Source organism: Conger conger, chromosome 6, assembly GCF_963514075.1.
Source record: "Conger conger chromosome 6, fConCon1.1, whole genome shotgun sequence".
Lineage (NCBI taxonomy): Eukaryota > Metazoa > Chordata > Actinopteri > Anguilliformes > Congridae > Conger > Conger conger.
This window is the reverse complement of record NC_083765.1, coordinates 61542773-61566525: the sequence shown is the minus strand read 5'-3', so window position 1 is coordinate 61566525 and position 23753 is coordinate 61542773.

The window sequence follows — 23753 nt, the reverse complement described above, 5'->3', positions numbered from 1 at the left end:
TAGGACATTCAATTAAAATTAAAGGCACAATAGGTAATTTCGGACTCAAGAGAGTAATTGCAGCAACAAACACCATCAATTACATTAGGCAGACACACTTATCCAGAGCGACATACAGCTGATTAGACTAAGCAGGAGACAATCCTTCCCTGGAGCAATGCCGGGCACAAGGGCCCAACAAGGGACCTTATTGTGGTTACACCGGGATTAGAACCACTGACCTTGCGTATCCCAGTCATTTACCTTAACCACTACGCTACAGGCCGCCCTATCAAACCACGACATGCACTGTTTTGGAAAGTTGACAGTGACAAACGTGACAGAGCCTGCTGTCATTTTGTAGTGTTCTAGTAAGAAAATGTTTGCCGAACAGGTGACTTTATCAAATGTTGACTTTAGTGTGCTGCACAACACTATTTATATGTTTTGTCTCTAGCTTGTCCCTATTTATTTAGCTAAGCAACTATATTATGAGCAAGCAACTTATTTGGCCATGGAAGTAGCTGGCTATATAACTAAGATATGATAGTGTACCACAAACAATGTAACTGCAACTTACAGTTTGAGATAAATAAAGGTTTAGGGAAACATGCATGATTCAACACATAAAGAGATATAAAAGGAACGTGTAGCTGCCCAAAATGCACTCCAGACAAGTGATCACTGAAACTGTGTATACTATTGCTTATTATCCAAGTGAAGAATACATAGTTCTAAACTAGTTATAAAACGATACCAGTTCGTTATCGGTAGCAACAAGCAAATTAGCTATTAGTTAGCTTGCTCAATGTACAAATATCCACCTGAGACACAACGCATGTACAACAATGCTCGCAACGCTCACAACTATGTTCGTATTGCCTCAGGTGGATATTTGTAAATTTGTTGAGCTACCTATGGCTAATTTTCTTGTTGCTACCAATAGCTAACTGGTGTTGTTACAGGGCATTCTCACCGATTCCAGTGTTCAACACATTCTAGCCATTCTCTACAGTACGTAGAGACTGTGCTGTGCATGATTGATGCAATCCAATGAGTGATGTGGTTTGTTTGCTGGTTCTGCCCTTATTCCGCCCTTATTTAATGCAAATGCATCTCATCTAGCACAACTCGCCTGGCTGTTCAAACTAGGCTAGGCATTGCTGAATCATGATTCAACTGCATTGCCTGTTTTCAGAAACATATTTAAGTGGACTCTTTAGGTGGAATATGAGAAAGTTTATCAACGGTCTACCATTTTGTTCTGGTTTGGAAAATGGGGAACGGAAGCTGTCCACATTCTGACCCATTCAGGTGCTGGCAGCGTTCCATGGTGGACTACGTTCGTATCGATCCTTGCTGGAATCAGTGAGAACACAGCTTTAGAGCTGGGGGAAAACTGTCGCTCAGAAAGAAAGAGATTGCTCAAAATCCCTTTTGAGGAAAAGTGTGTGGGTTTTAGCCTGCCTGGTGATTGCTTTGTTTGCCTGGAAGAATTGACTCAGCTCTACTTTCCTTGGTGTTTCTGAGGCTGAAAACACTTATAGGTCATCCAGGGCTCTGGCTGCTCTTCTGATTGCTCTGACTCCGAGGTTAACGGTCACAGGAGTGAGAAATAAGGGACGAGATCTTATCCTGCTGCAAAGTATTTTAGGTGTTGGGTCATATACCTGAAGGAAAACCCAATCAGAGTTTTAATCTGCTTTGCTTTGGCCAGTGAAGAAGTGCAACAAAGAGAAATGCGCAGCAGTTCACATCAGTGAAACTCACATAATGGCCGAATATCTAAGGAACCACAGCCTGGCTGCTCGGTAACTGCTTTAGACTTCAATCAATTGCGATCAATTGAATTGCCATCAACAAAGATCTTTGTTGTCTGTTCCAGAAGGTTCTAAAACATATTTTTCAAACAAAAACAAAAAAACAACCCTGCATTCAAAGACATCCTCTCATTTTTGGAGATACTTCCTTGAGGAACGGACCAGTGAACACAAAATAATTGCATGCATGCCTGAGTGGCTGATGACTTTCTTCATGGCAGATTTAGCATAATGATTTGAAATGATGTGCATACTCACCTTGGGGCCAGTTGTGAACTGGTGACTTCCGTACTCACGACATACGACATGTTAAATGCTTACTTCATATAGTTCACAATTATTGGCTAGCAGCAATGATCTTTTATAGTTCACATAGTCAAACCATGGGGGATGTTTTACATGCAGCCCTTGCTGCAAATCATTTCAGTTTATGCCACAGGCTGATCCAACATCAATAATGGCCTTGGGGAGTGTTTATTCAAGTTTTTTTTTTGTCTTTACAACAAGTTAGATATTAAGGACAAACCCTCAACGGTTTAATATAATTCAACAGCACTGAGATGTAAGATGTGTGCGTGTTAATAAAATATATTAAAAAGGTTTGCACACCTCACATACTGTAGGGAGCAGGTGCTAGGGCAAAATGAAAATTCAAAAAGAGATGGAATATTGAAATATATAAAGGCACAACATTTTTTGAAAAGGACTAAAAACATTAACCTTGAATTGTGTTTCCTTCAGGCAAAATCCAGTTAAAATCTTGCCGCAATTGCTTTTTTGTGTGAAAAACATAATTGAACCACACTGAAATATATACTGAAATCACCACTGGAATATTGGTGTGTTGACAAAGTGTGCAATTTCTATGTAATTAGGTTAAATTCATCAGTGTTTTGTTTTCACTGTCTTTGACTGAGTCCTATTGCCATAGAAACCACTAGTGTGGAGTGTGGACATTTAACATGTCCTGTGTGAGATTTAAAGCTTGAGACTCATTTTGAGGGATTACTTCGCCTAGCTTGTTTAGTTATATTGATTGATATATTGATATTGATATATCTCTGTTAGCTTCATGAATTGTTCATAAATGTCCATGTTCTTTGGAAGTGTAGCCTGACATTTTTCATGATTCTTATTTCGTTCATTATACTAATAGGTTCATCATTATGTTTAACCAGCAATTCAGCCGAGGGTTCATAATTTGATATGCAGTAATGGAAAAGTTAAAATAATATATAATAAATAAAATGAAATGACAGACACACACACACGCGCAAACAACACAATCCAGGCCTAATGTTACCCTCCTGACGGTCATAGAGAACAGGGATGCATCCATAATACATGAGCCATACCATGGTATGTATACACTAATGACCATGATACAGAACACCCTGATTCATGACTTAACAAGGCTACTGATTATACAGAACCCTCTTACATTGCATTGTCTGATTGGCTCAGAATGTTCATTACATAACGTAATTCAGTACTTCCTTTTTGTCTGCGTTTGCATGTGCTCCTGATTGCAGCCAGACCAGATGGAGAATCAATCAGCATTAGGATGTGCTTGGTGTGTGTCAGACGTTTTTATTGATGTTTAGTCAGGTTCACAGTGGTAAATCACCATGCCAACTGCTTGTTGAGTGTCGGCCGTTTTCGTTGCATTGCACCGACCAGTCTGCGATTTTTCCATTCATGTGCTTTCTGCACATTTTCTGTTTGCCAAAAGGTTGACTGTTCCAGCCTCAATATTTACGGCACATTTAGTACTAAGGACCTCATCATTGTGGAAGTTTGTGATAAGAAGCTGATGAAGTGACATTTACTGCCTCCATCGGTGCACATATGTCTCCCGTTCATGCCCTGGTCTCACTAGCAGACCCAGGCACATCCATGCAACGCTTGCAGAACATCCACCCCTGCAGCTCACTCTCAGAAATAAAGGTACGAATAGTACCTAAAAATGCACAAATGCTGTCGCTGGTGTGGTACCCTATAGGTACAGTATATATGATTGTACCCCTACCCAGCAATATATAATTAATTTGAACCTTTTTTTACTTGGAAAACGTAATAATTTATACCCAAAGATAACTGTACTTCCAGGGTACCCTTGGAAAATTTGATCAAACGAACAAAAATGTACCTCACTGTCACTTTCTTTCTGAGAGTGTTCATTCTGACGGTTGAATGCTGAAATGTTTTGAAGGTCACTCAATTGAGTGTGCATCGATTTGTTTAGCTGGAAATGGTGTCTGGTCACTTCCGCTCTCTTCTCAGTGGGCAGGAAGAATGGATATCAGAAATCAACCCTCATTTCTCCAGTATTGACCAGACGGCTCACACTGATATTACGTGCTTCTTTTTCTGTGGTTATGGAAGTAGGTTGGTCTGTAAAGGACTGTCCACACTCAGAAACTATACAGTGGCCATAAACAGTAACTATAACAAAAACGATGTGAACATCCAAACTGATGAACGACAATGATAACTGTAAATAGTAATCCCAATTATATCCCAATGATATTCATCACTATCGTTGTTGTTATAGTTGTGGTGTGGACTTCGCCATCCACTTGAGACATATACACTCAGTGAGCACTTAATTAGGTATTTATTATACTTATTCTTTCGACTTATTAAGTCTTCTGCTGCTGTAGCCTGACCACTGAGAGGTTTGACACATTGTGTGTTCAGAGATGCTCTTCTACATACCACTGTTGTAATGCAGGGTTATTTGCATTACTGGCACCCTTCTATCAGCTTAAACCAGTCTGGCCCTTCTCCTCTGACCTCACTCATTAACACCACGTTTCTGCCTGCAGAACTGCTGCTCACTGGATGCTTTTTTGTTTTAATTTCCTGCAAACACTAGAGACTGTTGTGTATGAAATTTTTCTGAGATACATCAAACCACCCTGTCTAGCACCAACAATCATTCCGCGCTCAAAATCACTTCGATCATATTTCTTCCCCATTCTGACATTTGGTCTGAAAAACAGCTGAACATCTTGACCATACAGTGCATCCGGAAAGTATTCACAGCCCTTCACTTTTCCCACATTTTGTTATGTTACAGCCTTATTCCAAAATGGAATAATTTTTGCAAATTTATTAAAAATAAAAAACTAAGAAATCACATGTACATAAGTATTCACAGCCTTTGCCATGAAGCTCAAAATTGAGCTCAGGTACATCCTGTTTCCACTGATCAACCTTGAGATGTTTCTACAGCTTAATTGGAGTCCACCTGTGGTAAATTCAGTCGATTGGACATGATTTGGAAAGGCACACACCTGTCTATATAAGGTCAATGCAGTTGACAATGCATGTCGGAGCACAAACCAAGCATGAAGTCAAAGGAATTGTCTGTAGACCTTCGAGACAGGATTGTCTCGAGGCACAAATCAGGGGAAGGGTACAGAAAAGTTTCTGCTGCTTTGAAGGTCCCAATGAGCACAGTGGCCTCAATCATCCATAAATGGAAGAAGTTCAGAACCACCAGGACTCTTCCTAGAGCTGGCCGCCCGTCTAAACTGTGCAATCGGGGGAGAAGGGCCTTAGTCAGGGAGGTGACCAAGAACCCGATGGTCACTCTGTCAGAGTTCCAGCGTTCCTCTGGAGAGAGGAGAACCTTCCAGAAGGACAACCATCTCTGCAGCAATCCACCAATCAGGTCTGTATGGTAGAGTGGCCAGACGGAAGCCACTCCTTAGTAAAAGGCACATGGCAGCCCGCCTGGAGTTTGCCAAAAGGCACCTGAAGGACTCTCAGACCATGAGAAACAAAATTCTCTGGTCTGATGAGACAAAGATTGAACTCTTTGGTGTGACTGCCAGGCGTCATGTTTGGAGGAAACCAGGCACCGCTCATCACCTGGCCAATACCATCCCTACAGTGAAGCATGGTGGTGGCAGCATCATGCTGTGGGGATGTTTTTCAGCGGCAGGAACTGGGAGAGTAGTCAGGATTGAGGGAAAGATGAATGCAGCAATGTACAGAGACATCCTGGATGAAAACCTGCTTCAGAGCGCTCTTGACCTCAGACTGGGGCGACGGTTCATCTTTCAGCAGGACAACGACCCTAAGCACACAGCCAAGATATCAAAGGAGTGGCTTCAGGACAACTCTGTGAATGTCCTTGAGTGGCCCAGCCAGAGCCCAGACTTGAATCCGATTGAACATCTCTGGAGAGATCTGAAAATGGCTGTGCACCGATGCTCCCCATCCAACCTGATGGAGCTTGAGAGGTGCTGCAAAGAGGAATGGGCGAAACTGCCCAAAGATAGATGTGCCAAGCTTGTTGCATTATATTCAAAAAGACTTGAGGCTGTAATTGCTGCCAAAGGTGCATCAACAAAATATTGAGCAAAGGCTGTGAATACTTATGTACATGTGATTTCTTAGTTTTTTATTTTTAATAAATTTGCAAAGATTTCAAAAAAACTTCTTTCATGTTGTCATTATGGGGTGTTGTGTGTAGAATTTAGAGGAAAAATGAATTTATTCCATTTTGGAATAAGGCTGTAACATAACAAAATGTGGGAAAAGTGAAGCGCTGTGAATACTTTCCGGATGCACTGTATTTGCATGCTTTTATGCATTTAGTTGCTGCCGCATGATTGGCTGATTAAATAATTAAACAAGCTAGTGTACAGGTCTACCTAATGAAGTGCTCACTGAGTATAGTTGTGCTTATAGTTCTTGGTGTGGACCCAACTTAACAGTGTAACCAGGCAGATCCTACTCAGAAAGAAATGTGAACGCAAGCACTGCACTGGGAGGGTGCCAAGCCTTAATGAATGTACCCAGAATGCACAGGTCTTGTTCCCCAGCCCCACTCCCCCCCTTTAATTAAGAAAATTTTTGTCTCTTGTACACGACATGACCATGAATGCTTCCCCCTTGGATGGTGCGTTGGCAGTTGTGCACGGCATTCTGGGAATGCTTGCCGGTAAACCCTCAGTGAGGTTGAGGCTATCCTTCCATCATTGTTAAGAAATGTGGAAAAGACACTGCCTGAATGCAATCAGGGCCTTTTAAAATGCATGAATTCACATTGCATGAAATGACCTTGCATGATGCTTTCCCTGCTCTGCCCGAATAGGCAGATGCATTAAAATGCACAGTGCAGCATTCTGTTCATTAATAGTGCACATTCATTTGTGAAGTTTGGGACAGTTAAGTTTAATATTCAAGTAATAAAATATTTTTTATCTTAATTCGCCTATAGTAAGTGCCAATTAAGATAAAAATGTATAAAGGGTTTCAGCTTGCTGGGGGAATTATGAATACATTCTGTTGCATATCCTTTCCAGATGAGAGTATCAGTATGATTTAAGTGATTATGTTAGGCTAGCAACTTTCACTCTTATTATCCTAGTTTCAGAAGGATAAAAAGATCAATTCAACAAGTTAAACTATTAATTCCTGTCATTAACTGAAAAGAGAGAAAAGCCAGATTTTATGTATTTCTGAATTTCCGAGGGGCTGTTTATTTCATCATACCTCTGTGGCTGGTTTTAATTTAAAATGCATGAAGTTTGAACTATTTTATTTTTCAATCCCCATGGTCACGGGGTAGTTACTGTATATGTATCAGTTTATATACAATTTTTGCAGTGACGCAGTAACTGACTCATTAGCTGTAGGCTATACATGTACTTTCTCCTAACACACAATTCTGCTGCATTTGTCCTTGCTCTTACTTTCGGCCTCTCCTCCCTTGTGCTACTCCAGGGCAAACAGACTGTCAGTTTAATTCTGTGGGGTCTTCCTCACTCCTGAGATGTATTAATTTTCTGTATCGGAGTTAAATAAATTATTACCGTAGTTGGAAGCGCAGAGACATTCTGTAATGGAAACTTCCTGTAAGTACAGAGGCTGTGGTGTCTAGTGAGGCTGATGTTCTTCTGCTGCTGGAGCAATGCTTCCGCTGCTATTCTCAGTACAGTATTACAGTTACATTACAGTTATTTAGCTGAGACTTTTATCCAAAGCTTACAGTTGATCGGACTAATTAGGGGCTAATCCCCCCCGGAGCAATGTGTGGTGAAGGGCTTTGCTCGGGTGTTCCTATTGTGGTTTGAACCACCAACCTTCTGGGTCCCAGTCAAGCAACTTAGCCGCTAGACTATAGGCTTCCCCCAGAATACATCATAGATGTACCCCTCCCCCCATCATCAGAATCCAAATCTAAAATCTTCATCTAAAATTAATCTCTTTGTCAAAGTAACACCAAAGCATTCACATTATTGTGTTATGGTATATTTCCTTAGCTAAAGACAGCCAACATTAGCGTCGACAGACACCAAAGTGCCCACAGTGAAATTATTTAAAAAACAACAAGCTAATGGGGTGAAAAGGTATAGACACATGATGATAAATTATCTCTTGGCTTTCCTAAAGTCTTCCCAGAGGAGTTTTGCTTATGTTGATCCAGCCATCTCCACTCCACCAGGAGTCTCATTAAGGAACACAGATGCCCTCTCAATATAGGACCGTGCTCCTGACAAACTGCTGTGGATCACAGCTCAATCTTCCCTTTGACTGCGCTCCTGCATGCCCTTCCTCGAGAAATGTGGCGTCCTACTTGGTCTAAGAATTCTGGTTGGAATTCCAGAAAGGAAAAGCATCCATAAATGCACAGGCCCCAGGGTGAATCCTTTTGTGGTCTGCTTTTGTCAAATACTCCCATAGCTGGACCTCATTGGCATCTGTGCTTTGTTTGGTATTTGAAAAATACAAATATTTTTCTCTCAGTCCACATCATAGTTCGTCAGTGGTGACTGGTATTCCATCTATTCCAGCATGCCATATATGTCTTTGTGCTTCTTAGGGAAGAAAGGATATCTCAGCTCGATATGTAATCCCAGGATGGATATTATGGAATGTTCATCTTGCTAAACCGAGACAATGGGCAGAATAAATCCTGTTTCCTATTGACATGCTGTCTTAGGACACCAGTGGAAAATGAGCTGGAACCACCCTGTTTATTTTCCCTGACAGACTGTTCTGTTATGGACTGTGACTAGCTAAGCAATGGCTCTGCCCAGCTTGTGAGTCGCACTGAGGCCAAGTTTTACATCCGCTCTGCCAGGTCAGACATTTGAGAAGACTGGGTATCTGTTGACAGTATGTAATAGATTGAATTGGAAGTACCTACTCAAGAGATCCAGATGCCTGATCCTCAAAGCAATGGCAAGGGTCAAACATATATGAAGGGTATTCTAGATTCAGCTAACTTAGTCTGAATCCAGAACCTTTTTGCTGTGATTACTTTTTATCCTATTCAACACACATTATGGGAGAATGCTGACAATTTTGTGACGCTAATCAATCAGGCTGTCGTGTACTGGCCATCCTGCTGTGGCTGAATTAGCATGTCTGTTGACTCAAGTAGCTCCTGATCTCTCCCTCCCTGCTGTCATTCTGCCATTGTACCCACTGATTATGATACTGATAAAATCCAGGGAAAGTGTGGCCAGCAGACATACTGGCATCAGAGATGGGTTTCTTACACTGAGTTTGCCGGACAAAGTAACTGCACAAAGTAAAACCCGGAACAGCTCTTTTTACTTCAGTCCATGTTCCAGATTTGGGTGGGGTCCGGGTTTTTCTCAGTGCAGTTAACTGGCTAACTCGATAATCTTGCTTTGTGGAACAGATCCCAGGTTACTCTTCTAATCCTCTATTGTGCTGCATGTTCTGCAGTCATATAATTATAAATAGTACAATGTATCGTATAAATTATGAAAAGGAAAATTAAACAGTGAATGCAGTAAGACCAGCTCCTCTGATCAAAGGAAGAAGACATATTTTTGCCATTGACAGTACTTAGTGGAGAAGCCAGTGACATCTAAACAAGGAGCCACCTTTTATTTGCTCGCTCCTCCATTGCTGGGCTTTTCTTACTTGTCAGTGTTGATAAAAAATCTTTTCTGTTGCGAGTGTGAGAAAACTGTTTTGATTACGTTTGTATTATAACATGCTGTCACGGTCTGCTAAGAATAGACAGCAGGGGTATGGCGCGAATGGATTCCAAGTTTTCTTTTTCTCTTTGATGTCCAAAGGCTCAGAAAGCGTCATCACTTATGATCAGAATTCTAATTACACCCTTATTTTAATCTCTAAATTAATAACCCGGACCACATCAAAGAACATGGACGCCAGTGCACAGCATTCGATTCGACCAGAAACCGTAGAGCCGCGAAGGACCTAGTTTGTACACAGCAGGGACAATCCCTCCTGTTTTCCTATTCTTTGTGTGAGCTTTAAAAATAATGACCATCCTATATAGATGACCTCCTTTTTGATCCCATCTTTTTAAATATGTACCAGTGAGAGTGTGCCAAACTGAGCAGGCGCTCTTTTTCTCCAGGATGAGAAATGCACAGTTTGAGCACAGGGATTGCTTTAGACACCACGGGTCGTGCCACATGCCTGATGCCAAGGGAATGGAAGAACACAGGGAACATCCCCTGGAACAGAATGATTGGTTACAGCAGTAGGGACAGCAGTGCTCTAAACTCATATTGAATGCATCGAATGTTGGATACAGTAGCAGAACAGGAGAAACGGAAATATTCAAACTCGCACTTGAGAATTCCTGTGGAAAGAATGAATATAATGTCAAAATAAAAGAAACATGCTAAGAAAGGCAGTGGACCCTGCAAATGATTCATACATAAATAAAGGTGTTTTTTTTATATTGAACCTTCCTGTGTGGATACTGTATTCCTTACAGTATGTCTGTTAAGAAACCAGACCCTCAGAAATAAAGGTACAGTGGTCGATTTTTGTTTTTCTGGAACAAATCTCCTGAATGTACCCTGAATGGTACAGTAATGTCCCTTGGGTACTCATATGTACCTTTTACAATCAAAAATTAATGATTGAATCCTGGCAACAACCACCTTTTTAGGCACCTTTTACCTGCATTTCTGAGAGGATCTTGTGAGAATGCGCCTGTTAAGAAACCATTACTGCAGTAAAAGCCGATTTATAATGGAGAAATGTGAGGAGGCGGGGCCTCTGTGCACGGCCTCCTGGGATGTCTCTGTGAGCCGCGCTGCCAAACCCACCTGTGCTCCGCGGCGTGACCAGGTGTCCCAGCACTCCGGAGACTGCCGACGCCAGGGCTTGAATACCAACACCGCACAGCCGCCAACAGTCACGGTGCGGTGACAAAACACGCGGCTCCCGCTGAAGTAATGTCCCCCAGAGGGAGGAGGACCTGTGCAGAGCCACACACACGCACACACACACACGCACACTCACACACACACGCACACACACACACGCACACACATGCACGCGCACACACACACACACACACACACACGCACACACACACACGCACACACACACACACACACACACGCGCACACACATACACGCACACACACGCACACACACACACTAGCACACACACATACACACACACACACACACGCGCACACACATACACGCACACACACGCACACACACACACTAGCACACACACATACGCACACACACATGCACGCGCGCACACACACACACACACACACACACTCATGCACACACACATGCACACACACACTCGCACACACACACTCGCACACACACACTCGCACACACGCACGTGCACACTCACACACGCACGCACGCGCACACACACACACTCACACATACACACACACGCACACACACCCACACACGCATACACACATGCACACACACATACACGCATGCACCCATGCACACACGCACGCACCCATGCACATACGCATAAGCACACACACGCATGCACACTCAAACTTGCACGCACACACACGCACACATACACATGCACGCACACACACACGCACGCATACACGCATGCAGACAGGCACACACACGCACACATACACACACACACACACACACACACATGTTTATACACACATACGCGCATAACACATACAGGTATGGCGGCCTGTAGCATAGTGGTACATGACTGGGACCTGCAAGACCGGTGGTCCCATCCCCGGTGTAGCCACAATAAGATCCGCACAGCCGTTGGGCCCTTGAGCAAGGCCCTTAACCCTGCATGGCTCCAGGGGAGGATTGTCTCCTGCTTAGTCTAATCAACTGTAATTCGATGTGTTGTATTAATAGTAATACAACACATGCATATGTACAGAAAACACACAGAATATAGTACACAGAAATTGGTTCACAACCTATTGGTGAACATTGTTTTTTTTTTATTCTTTAGTTTATGCTGTATTGTGATGTTCTCCAAGGACAGAAGCTATGCAGCAGTCCTTCCTAGTTTTAATCATTTACTCCTACTACTGTTCCTGGTGGCTCTGGTGATCTCGCTGTACTGTAATTTCCTTCTTTTCCTCTGATTCGAGACAGAGCATGTATAAATCTTTTCCCATGATTTAGACATGCTCTGTATGCAGTCTCTGTTTCTGCTTTCATGGAAGAAGCAGAAAGGACACATTGTTTTCATGAGATCTCCTCATGCCGTGCTCTCATCTGGAGGACTGCAGAGACGGGCTCCTGACGTCTCTCATGCTTGTCTAGTGAGTTAGCTTGAGGAGTCTCGCAATGCCTTGCTTTTGATATTAGTTCCTCTACTCTTTCGTTGTTGAAGGTGACAGCTGTGTTTCCTCAGAAAATAATAACCACAAAGACTTTGTCAACCTCTCACATTGCCTGCAATTCATCCCTCCACATCTTTTTACAGCCTTGCCTTTTTTGACATCCTTTTTTCCCCGCTACTGAAGCCATCCGGTAGGAACTGTAAGAATGTCAGAAGATACATTTCTCTGCATGATTGATAGGGGCTGAATGAAGGTGGGATTGTATTCACCAGCAGCTCACTCCTGTCTGCATTGTCAGAGCTCAAAGGATCTCCCTGTCTACACACAGGAAGTCCTCCCAGCCTCTGGCATCATCTTCCCGCAGTTTCCCCTGCAGAGACCCTACTGAAATGAGCAGTGGAGGAGTCTGATCAGCATTGCAAACATCCAAACTGTTATTGCTGTGATATGAGTTTACACAGAGTTCTATCAGATTGAAGCTTAGAGAGACGATAAGGTCACTCATCACACTATGTACTGAAGCGTTGTAAGCCAATCAGTGTCCGTAGGTTTTTATTTTTTTACTGTTGTTTGTTCTGGCATTTGGTGGCCGTATCGTGAGCACTACAGACGTAAGGGGAATGGCATTTAGAAAAGCGTTAATTCTGTGTGGCCCTTTGCTTCGGGTTTGATAGCAGAATGCACTCTCTTCCTGGCAGAATGAGGGGGTGTGTTGTGCAAACACTGTGAGGGAAGTGTTATGTCATGTATAATTTCCGTCACTGGCAGTTGGAGACAGCATGACTTCATTAATGCCAAAGGGAGTAAGCCAAAGATCATAGCAGGCACTGGAAGCCTTGCTCATGTTATGATTACAGGATTAACCTTATTGCCAGGCAGATAGGTCTGTATGAAATGTAGATCTGTATGGCATATTCTATGGAGCGAAAAGCACTGTAATTTACAAAAGGCATCTAATATAATTAAGTAAATTTGTGGTGATACTATATTATACTACAACTCCCATGAGCACTGTGTGCACACTGTGTGGTCATCCCATTGGCCCATACACCTCACCCTCTTGCTCAGGCTTCCTCAGTGAGAGAAGGCGAACTTGACCAAAATGAAACAGCCATATACAAATGGTTTCAAATAGTTAATTTACTGACACAGTGGAGATGACAGATTTAGTTGCTGCAGCAGATACAGAAGAAAACTATTAAACAAGAAAACTGGTAAACTATTTTTGTGACTTCAACAGATGGATATCCATGTTGCTTTAGATGGTGCTACAAAAAAGGAAAAAAGGAAAGAAAGTAGGCTTGTCGTAGTGTTCGGTACAAGCTACCTTGGTAGTTAAGAGTGGTGTATAATTTTTTTGATAATTTTTAATTTAATAATTTTTTCCTCTGAAATTGTTTTGTTGTTAAAATGCAAACAGGTCAGGGGTGGAAAAAGTACTTCTGTTCCCCAAAGTTCTAGACAAGTGTGCCATTGTAGATAGGAATTGTGTTGGCTGACTGTATTAGTTGAACAATTAGATGAAGTGCTGTATCAGCAAAACTGTTGCAGAAACAGCAAGAATTTTACAATACAGAATGTATTACAATACATTTATGTATTATTTCTATGCGCAGTGGCTACATTTAACCTATACTCCTGGAGAGCTCACATAATTATATTGTATAAGTCTTAAGTGAACATTGGACATTTTTTATGGATTTCCTCAATAATAATGTGCAAATGTAGACGCATTCATGTGTGATGAGAGAATCCATTACATTTTTATGAACAGATAAAAATACTAACATTTATGTTCTGCCATTTCAGGGAGAATGCTGTTGTCCGTGCAAGCAGTATTCCACAAAGATGGACCACCGTTCTTCAGAAAGTAAGAGCATGTTAACTGGTGGTAGCACTATACTGTATGTACTGTACATTTGTTAGTTTATTTTGACATAATCACCTGCTTTCCTTGGAAAATGTTGTGCAGACTGTACTTAAAATTAGTTAACTGTAGTTTACAACCCATGTGACACTATCAGAAAAAAACCATCTTTAACTCTAACTATACATTTTATAATTACAGAGAGTATAATTGAAAGTAATACTAGCATTGTGAAATACCATCACACAGGGACAAAATGGCAGCTCTCAAATTTCCTGATGCATTATTCATTGACATCCCACCCTTTCCCAGTTGGGGCTGAAATCCCACATTAGTTTCCGCTCATATTGATTATAAACCATATGATCCAGGGTCCTTGTTGGAGCCAGGGCCCATTGACCATGTGTGGTAGATGCTTGGTGTTCACCGTTCTGTAATGATTTTCTGAAACCCCATGTAAGACTCATCTGCTTTCCATTAATCAGGCCCTATTTCCTGTCACTGTTCAGCCCAATATCCGAATACTGTCCATAAGTGCCAATCACCTGTAATTGTAATCAATTGTATTTCATGTCAGAACATGAACATAGAACTCAGTTTGGCACGGCAGTACTGTACTGTATGTGTGTCATTGTGTTGCTGTGGGCAAATATGCACAGCTCTTGATGGAAGTGAGTTTTGGTTGGAAAATCCTTCAGGTTCAGAAAAAGTAAAAGTCATCCCCAGACTTTTGTTTTAATGACCTGGATTTGCTAATTAGCACAATTCCACAGCCAATTTTACAGACCTCCCACCACTGGTTATAGCTCTCAGTTGGCCATTTGTTGATTCTGAAGGCTATCATCTTAAACTCCAGCCTCTATCTATCTCAAATGACTGGTGTGGTTCTATTGCACAATCGTTGTTTTAGTAATAAAAGAGGATTATTACCCTCTTTAGTAATATCCAATTCAACAGACAGATAAATATGACAGATGGATATATGGCCATAATGGTGAACAGGGTGTTCTTCTTCCTTATTAACCTCTATACCCCTAATTCCAATGACCCATTCTTTTTTGAGAATTTATCCGACACATTTGTACGAAATCTTAATGGTTGGAGACTTTACACTGAGATGGAGTCTATTTTGACCGGATCAGGTCCATAAGTTATCACCCCTGGCCAAAGCATTGACCACAGTCAATGAGATTATGGCCTCTTTCAATTTAGTTCATATCTTATTTTGTTTTGGGATAAAGGATTTTTAGTTTCACAGACCAAGCTCACACATTTGACAGGATAACATTCACACAGCCTATAGAAAATGAGTGCTACTGAGTTTCAGTAGAACCCTGCAGACACTGTATTGTGTTCCTCTTCCTCACACCAGCACATATGCTGTGAAACTATTATAAAAATGTAGTAAACTGTTTGAAAAAAATTTCATAACATTCCTAAATGGTTTACCACTAACTTGTACATTACCTATAGTAGTAGAATATGCAGAATTGCAATAAAGAGGCTACCTGTTGTAGCCGCCGTCACATATGCTGGGAAGTCATGAAAAATGTTTTAGGGTGGTGACATAATCGGAACATGAAAAAGTATCCACATTTTACTCCAATAAATTTATTCCTGTTTCGACCAGCAAGGTCTTCCTCGGGCAAACACCCATGTAAAAAATGCACAGGCTTGTCCTGCACCTGTAACCTACTTGGGTTGGATGTGCATAACAACCACTTCTCGTTACTTTGAATGCTAGACTCACAAATCAAATAGTAATTAATGTTTGTGAAACCATAAACCTGGATTTAATTTATGAGATAATTTGATGCGTATCACATCAAATAATCCTGGATTGCATCATACATGAAATGGGGCCCTGGAGACTCAACAGTCCAAACATGATTTCACGTGCATGGATATGGATATATACCTGATAACATTTACGTTCAGATCAGACAGGCATCGCAGACACCTTAGACATGAGGAATCTCTCTGGGGAGAAAACCAGCGGTAATGTAGTCAACCTTAATTGGATGATGCAAATTGTATTGATGCCATTATCTGTTCTGTATAGAATTTTTCAGGCTCAGCCAACCCCCATATTGTATGGGTTGACTTCAAATGGACAATTTGAAGTCATACCATTAACAGAAGCCATTTTAGATGAAGAAAGAAGTTGAAAATGAAATCGAAATGCTGAATTAACAAATTGATTTTAACAATGTCTGCTCAACAATGTGATCCTAACCAGACATTATAGCACAAAATAAGCGCAGCAAGTTATTTTGATGTTGTTCCTGAACTGATACAACAGTCCTTATACAATGGATAGGTCCGATCCATTGTCTCTATTGGTCAGTTTGCGTTCCAGCCGTGCCAATATCCACAATGTATGCATGGCTAAATGGAATGTTCACACATCTTTTAAAAATTACTCTGTGTTTGTAGATGACTGTTATCTACTTTGTAATCAGAATGAACGTAACTTAATGTTATCATCATCTCACCTCTAGTAGCCTACCAAGGTAAAGTAAAATAAAATGAGTGAGTTTAAAGTGTCCTTTGATTTGGAAAGTTAAAAATAAAAGTTTTAGGCATCATCCTCGGGTCTAAATACTAGCAAGACCACCAAACAAATGAAGTTGCACTCACCATGACTGTAGGCTGGGCAATTTCAGTAGTGAGCACTGTATTCCTTGTCTTACCTGGGTTAGAGTGGGTTTATGTCAGCCAGTGTTGTTCAACTATTGCATTAGCTCAGGGGTGCACAACTCCAGTCCTGGAGGGCTGATCTGCGTGCAGGTTTTCATTCCAACCAATCATGTTTTAGCTTTCTGACAATTCTAGAAACTATGCTGGTTCACACTTGTACTTCACAGTACAATGTTTCGGATACACTTGCAGTTTGCAGCTGTAGCTGGTGCTGAAACGAATGTCAGATCAAGAAATGATTGAACTAATTGAATCATTAAGAGCAGAAGGCGCAAAATCTGTGTGTGTGCACCTCTGCATTAGCTCCTGCCAACAACAAACCAGGTGGCCATGGATTGGATATCTAGTCTTCTGCTCCGGGTTCTCCTGTAGCACTGTATTCTGTAGGGTGTAGAAGTGCATCAAAGGAACGTTTATTTACTACTACTTTTTTTTTTTTATTTGATTGAAAACAGGTTGAGAGCAATAATAAGTATAAAGGGAAGTGTTCCTCCCTGTCAATTTCAGCTCTGCAACTGTCACTGGCTGCCATTGGCTACTTGAGAAGGTGCTTTATTCATTTTTTATTTTTGTGAATCATCTCTGATTCTGTTTGCTGGTGATTACCATTACCAGCAATTCTTGTGGCAAAAAAAGTGATATATAGTCCTTGAATATGAGGGAACTTGGCCTTGAAATGTCCTTGAATTTGATGTTAAAGAAGGACCCTGTACTTAAACTGTAGTACTCCTTACTGTATGCAGGTGAAATTGGATCAGTGATCAATCAAGAGGTACGTAAAAACTGGGGTAGTTAACACAATTACCCCAGTTATCCTTTTATTTGAACTTTCATCAATTTGAACTACCAACTGTTCACTTCCATTTCATATAGCCCTTACACCGTAAAGATGAGCCAGTGACATAAGTGTTACATCACAATGTCCTGTCTTAACTTGTCAGGCCTCTATGACAGTGAAATGGTGTTGTGTCAATGGGGACAGATGGAGTGGTGAGAAAGCAGCAAAAGAATGTTGTAAGGTCAAATAAACTGCAAAAAACAGTAAGGTCCTCTTACACAGAATTTTCATGGTGTATAGGCCACAGAATGTGTTGTGCTCCTTGGGGATTCTGTGATGTAGTGCAGCTTATATTATGATGCTGTTTCAGTTGTCTGAGCTGCAGGGATACTAGCTCCCATTTAAAGACCTTGGGTGCTTTTGTGCGTCTCATGTTAGAAATCCCACTTAATGCCTGTTTAATGACACAACAGCCCTTCAGCTAAAGCATTCATTTAGATTTCTCATTTCTAAGCGTTGCAGAACAGTAAGACCCACACAGCCATTGGGCCCTTGAGCAAGGCCCTTAACCCTGCATTGCTCCATGGGAGGATTGTCTCCTGCTTAGTCTAATCAACTGTACATTGCTCTGGATAAGTGTGTCTGCCAAATGCCATTAATCTAATGTAGAGAAACCTACAGAATTGACCATTTTCTGTCACATTTCAACTTGAATCTCCCTGAAACAGTGCCACCCTGTGAAACTCGGACTTTGTGGTGAAAAACCGAAGGAGAAACCAAAGACTGCTGCCTAAAATGCCTCACTTCGATCAGTTCCTACACCTGAGAAGCATTTGTGTGCGATGCGTACAGGAAGCTGGGGGTGCTCCTTGCTATGGGATTTCCAGTACAGCGAGTGTCATATTCAGAAGATGAATGACCTGTTTATTGTTTGTGTCTAGATTATGGTCCACTCCCTGCCCTCTATTCTCCATCTGGCCTCAATAGTGAAGCTTTATCTGCTCACCTCATAAATTTCACATCATAAAGAATTATGAAAATGAAAAGCTGTGTGGCTTTTGTGAATAACACTGGAAGCGCAGAGGCCACAGGGGCCTATCTATATAGATATATTCTGATGATTTATCTTTTGCTTATTGGTGCCAGCATTATCATAATCCAAAATACTATACATTTGCTGATTTCAAATCTGGTAAGTCCATCTGACTGTTTATCTCCACTTGTTTAAGACGCTCTCTCCTTTTCAGCTTTGACTGCATCAGGCACACTCCTGACTGCCAATGGCTCAGCCTTACTGGCCCATTGAAGGAACGTCCATGTCGAACAGGTTGGGGGACAGCACAATGCCATCTGGCCCTTGGCGTTATGTTCGCCTCCCACTACTGCTGTGACAGCCCAATTTGAATTAAGTTGAGTTAAGTTATATAAAAATAGACATGCTAAGAACTAAAGGTCAAAGTTCTCGTGGTTATATGTGCTGAGGTAATGCAGTGAAGAGAGTAAATATGTATATACAGTTAAATGCAAATGCGAGGTTAACGTACAGATTGTCAGTTTAATTAGAGGGTATTTACATTCATATAAGGTGATCTATGTAGGAATCCCCCATTTTAGGGGATTAAAATTAATTGTACAGTTGGCTTCTCAGCTGCTCCTGAATAGTCAGGTGTATTCAATTGCTTTGTTGGTGCAGGTATAAGAAAGGTTTCAGCATCTAGTCGGTGATTGGTGGTTGTTTGCATGAATACCTTTAAGTTAAAGATTCCAGCCCTTAAGGCTAACCCCATTCCAAGCACATGGTGGTGCTATAGCAATCCAAATATGAAGAAATATGAAAAAAGAAATGCTGTATCACACCGGTCCCATAATCTCAGTTGGAACATACAACGATGAGCCAAAACATAGGCACCTGCCTAATATGCTGTTGGTCCTCTGCATGCCACCAAAACAGCTCTGACCTGGTCAGGTATGGACCTCTGAAATTGCCCTGTGGTATCTGGCACCAAGACCTTCCTTTAAATGTACAATAGGTCATTTTGGACTTCTAGTGGTCAAGAGAGGAATTGCAGCAACAAACACGCTCAAACCACAACAATGTTTATCCCACCCCTTTTCTGTGAAAGTGCTGACCTTTTTCAACCAATGAGCTTGAATTATTGTACAGCTATACAGTGTTTTGGTACAGAGTGCCGGCCCGTCAACTGCATATTTTGAAACTATAAACACTAGCAGAGGTTGAGTCAACATGTCAGTGAGCCTTCTTCAATGATAAGAAGGGATTTACAATGGTCTTGTGACAATGTTTTAACACAAATATCTATTGTACCTTTAAGTCCTGTAAATTACGAGGTGGAGAGGCCATGGATTAGAATTGTTATTCCAGCACAGATGCTCGGTCGGATTGAGATCTGGGGAATTTGGAGGCCAGAGCAACAATGTGAACTCTTCGTCATCCTCAAACTATTTCCCAACAATTTGTGCAGTGCATTAGGGCAGATTACCCTGCTGAAAGAGGCCACTGCCATCTGAGAATATCATTGCCATGAAGGAGTGTACTTGGTCCGCAATGATGTTGAGGTAGGTGGCACTTGTCAAATTGGCATTACCATGAATGCCTGGACCCAGGGTTTCCCAGCAGAACATTGCCCAGAGCATTGCACTCCCTTCACTGGCTTGGCTTCTTCCCACGGTGCATCCTGGTGCCATGTCTTCCCCAGGTAAATGGTGAACACATGACACTGTACATTAAATTAGGTTAATGTACCATTGGCTTGCCTTTCTCCTTTGCTTTAAGCAGCACTTTAGCTAGATTGCTGGTGTTGGTGTAATGGATAGACCTCAGTTACAGTATTGTACTGCCTCTTTACAGTCATGAACAAAAGGAAGGACATGCAGCTATGTATTCAGATTAGATTAGATTCTGTGTGGACAGTCGATGGGCTATTCAGTATTAGAGTGCTGTGTGCATACTTAACTTGCTCTGGAATACTGTGCCTCAATCAATAACTGTTGGCAATTTTAATGTAAGCAAGCTGGGATTGAAATTGAAACATTGACCTCCTTCACTTAACAGCCTAATATTATACCTGGGCCTGCTGTAACCAAGGCAGAATGTGTCACCAGCAGGTCTTTTGTAATTTGCTATCCGTGGCAGGGTCACAGTTTTTATTTAACCCTGGCTTCTGTCTCAAAAGCCTTGTATATTGGTGTCGACAGGGTCTGTTTGGTACGGTATCGAGATGCTCAAGGAGAGGAAAAAATGAATTGTGTTTTTCCAGGCAGATAGCGCATAAGTTTTGTGTTTTGGGCACAACAGTGTGTGAGATGCCGTGAGGTGTACATCTGCTCATGTGTTTTAATTCATCAGGACTACAGTTGATTTGGATTACAAACTTCCATTTATATACATTTCTGCTGTAACCCATCGTTTAAATCTTACAAAAATCACTCAATTTTCCCATATTCATGAATGAATCAATGACATTGAATCTATCTAAAATAATATGGAACGAAGATGACATGTGACTTCTTATTTTATTATTTATTTTATATATACTGTATATCAATATTATGTATAGTTCTTTGCCTTTTCCCATGCTGATGGATGACAAAGGGATTTTGCATGCTTGTTTATATATTTTTATATTTATATATTTTTATACTCTAGAGAAAGAGGAAGTGAAAAAATGACACACTACTATTTAATTGCTAAACCTCACAAGGGAATGCTGTAATTTGGAATATCTTTGTGTATTTCTTTAGTTTGAATACACTTGTCTGTTACTTCTTAATGCTATTCAGAGGATGTGTTTTGCCATCTGCTCACATAAAGTCACAGAGCAGACTTTAATTACTGAGCCATTGACCCTTACTGGAAGCCCTCAAGCTTTGTCCTATCAGCACATTCAATTATACCAGGATGCTTTTCTATATAAGTATTTTTTTGTCTGCTGTGTCTGCATAAAATAAACACTGATATTCAAATGAGTCAAATGGCAATGTATTGGTTAAAACATTTAACAGCCATGTAACAAGTAAAACCGATATAATGTCCCTTATATGTTAAATTGATAGAGATATTAGACTGAAAATATCATGGGGATATTATGAAATTGACATTCAGGATGACATGCTCTTACCCACATAACATGAGTAGTCACCTAGTAGTTTGAGAAGAATGACTGTGAAGGTCCCCTTGTCTATGTCATAGCCTTCTCAATCAGCAGATATATACCCAATTAAGCATTCTGAGACGGGTGCGTGGGGGTTGGACCCAAAATGCACGACTCAGAAACAATAGTAATATAAAGACCCCTCAGGGCTTTATTCGGGACGAATCCCAGGAGAGTAGTCAACACAAGCAAAGTCCATACACGTAGATCCAGCCAAACAAAAAGTAAACAAACAAAAAGCACGGTGCCGAGGGAAGAGGCAAACTCGTAGTCGGTAGACGTGCAGGGAGGTCCGGTAGCAGGAGAGCTGTCAGCGGGGCAGATGAACAGACGGACGGCAGGCAGAGGCGTAGTCGTGGACGAAGCGGGAGTCGAAACCATGAAACAATCAGCGAAGCAAAAGTACAAAAACGGTAGGCAAGGACGAAGTCAAAAAACAAACGATGGTCACAAAACAGAAATCAATAAACAATGGTCGGTAAACAGGCGTGGATCGTAACGTGTAATCAAACAGTAAATAATGCTCAAGAGTTGCGTGGTAAACAGAGGCAGACAATTTCGCAGTGAACAGTTGCGCAACTGGGCTATAAATGCAGGTGTAGACAGGTGTAGACAATTAGTTAGAGCGTAGCAAGGAAATGGAAAACAGGTGCGATGGATGACAAGTTTAACAAGGAGATTAGTAATCGTTAGTAATAAACCTATCCTGCCCTAGCATTAGTAAATTAGTAAATGACATGCACGAGAAACGTAAGGAAACATGAACACATGATTAGTCTTGTTAGTTTCTACCCAATCCTGATCTAGCGTTAGTAGTTTTAGTAAATAGACAAATAGAAACATTAGGGGAGTGAAGGACAGAACGAGAGAGAGAGAGAGAGAGAGAAAAGGCGGAACGCAAGGTTTGCGGAAAAACATGTAAAAGTGTATGCATAACAACGACCAGTTAACGTAACAATAAACATAAATCGAAACATAACACAAAGCGAAACTAAGACGATAATCACTCAACATAACCAGGTAATATAATCGTAACGAAACATAACTAGACATGACGAGAAAATAAATCGTAACAAGAAATAAACTAAACAACATGACGAACCTAGACTAACATAATACATGATAAAACACTACGTGACTAAGACAACATGAATAAACATAAATCAACATAAAACATGGTGAGACAGACCTGAAACGTGACACATTCATGAGAGAATAATGCTTGGAACCATGTTTTCTACGTCTACAACTAAGCAGTTATTGCAGAAGTTGCTTTTTGTCCTGTTAGTTTATTTTGTATTTTGGTTTTTTCATATTCATATCTGGTTTTCTGTTTACATTCATTATTCATTGCACTCGTCTTCCCCTGTGATGTCTGAGTCTTTATGTGGTTCTGAGTCCGAGTCACTTCCCTGTCTGCATGATTCACTATTCGGGTGTCTTCGGAATTTTCCGGTTTCTCATGTGAATGAACAGTACTCTCGCTTTTCTTACTTCCTGCTTTTTCCCCATTCATGTTTGTAGATAGCACTAATTTACAAATCTGAACTAACGTTACATTATTGCCATTTTTGGCAGACGCTCTTATCCAGAGCGATAACATAGATTTTGTACAGTACTAATTATATTACCACTCTATTATGTTTGTCTAACTAATTAACTAATATTCACTAGTTTTGGGTGATTATAGTTTCATCACGTAAACTAACAGATTAACATTATCCCTATTTCTGCACTGCTCTGTAGCTCCACCTCCCTGTTCTATCTCTAAATTGCCTGGCTTAATTCAGTGAAGTGTTCGCACCTGTTCTCCACTATCACTACATTCCTAAAATCTGTGCAATTGTCTACTCCCTA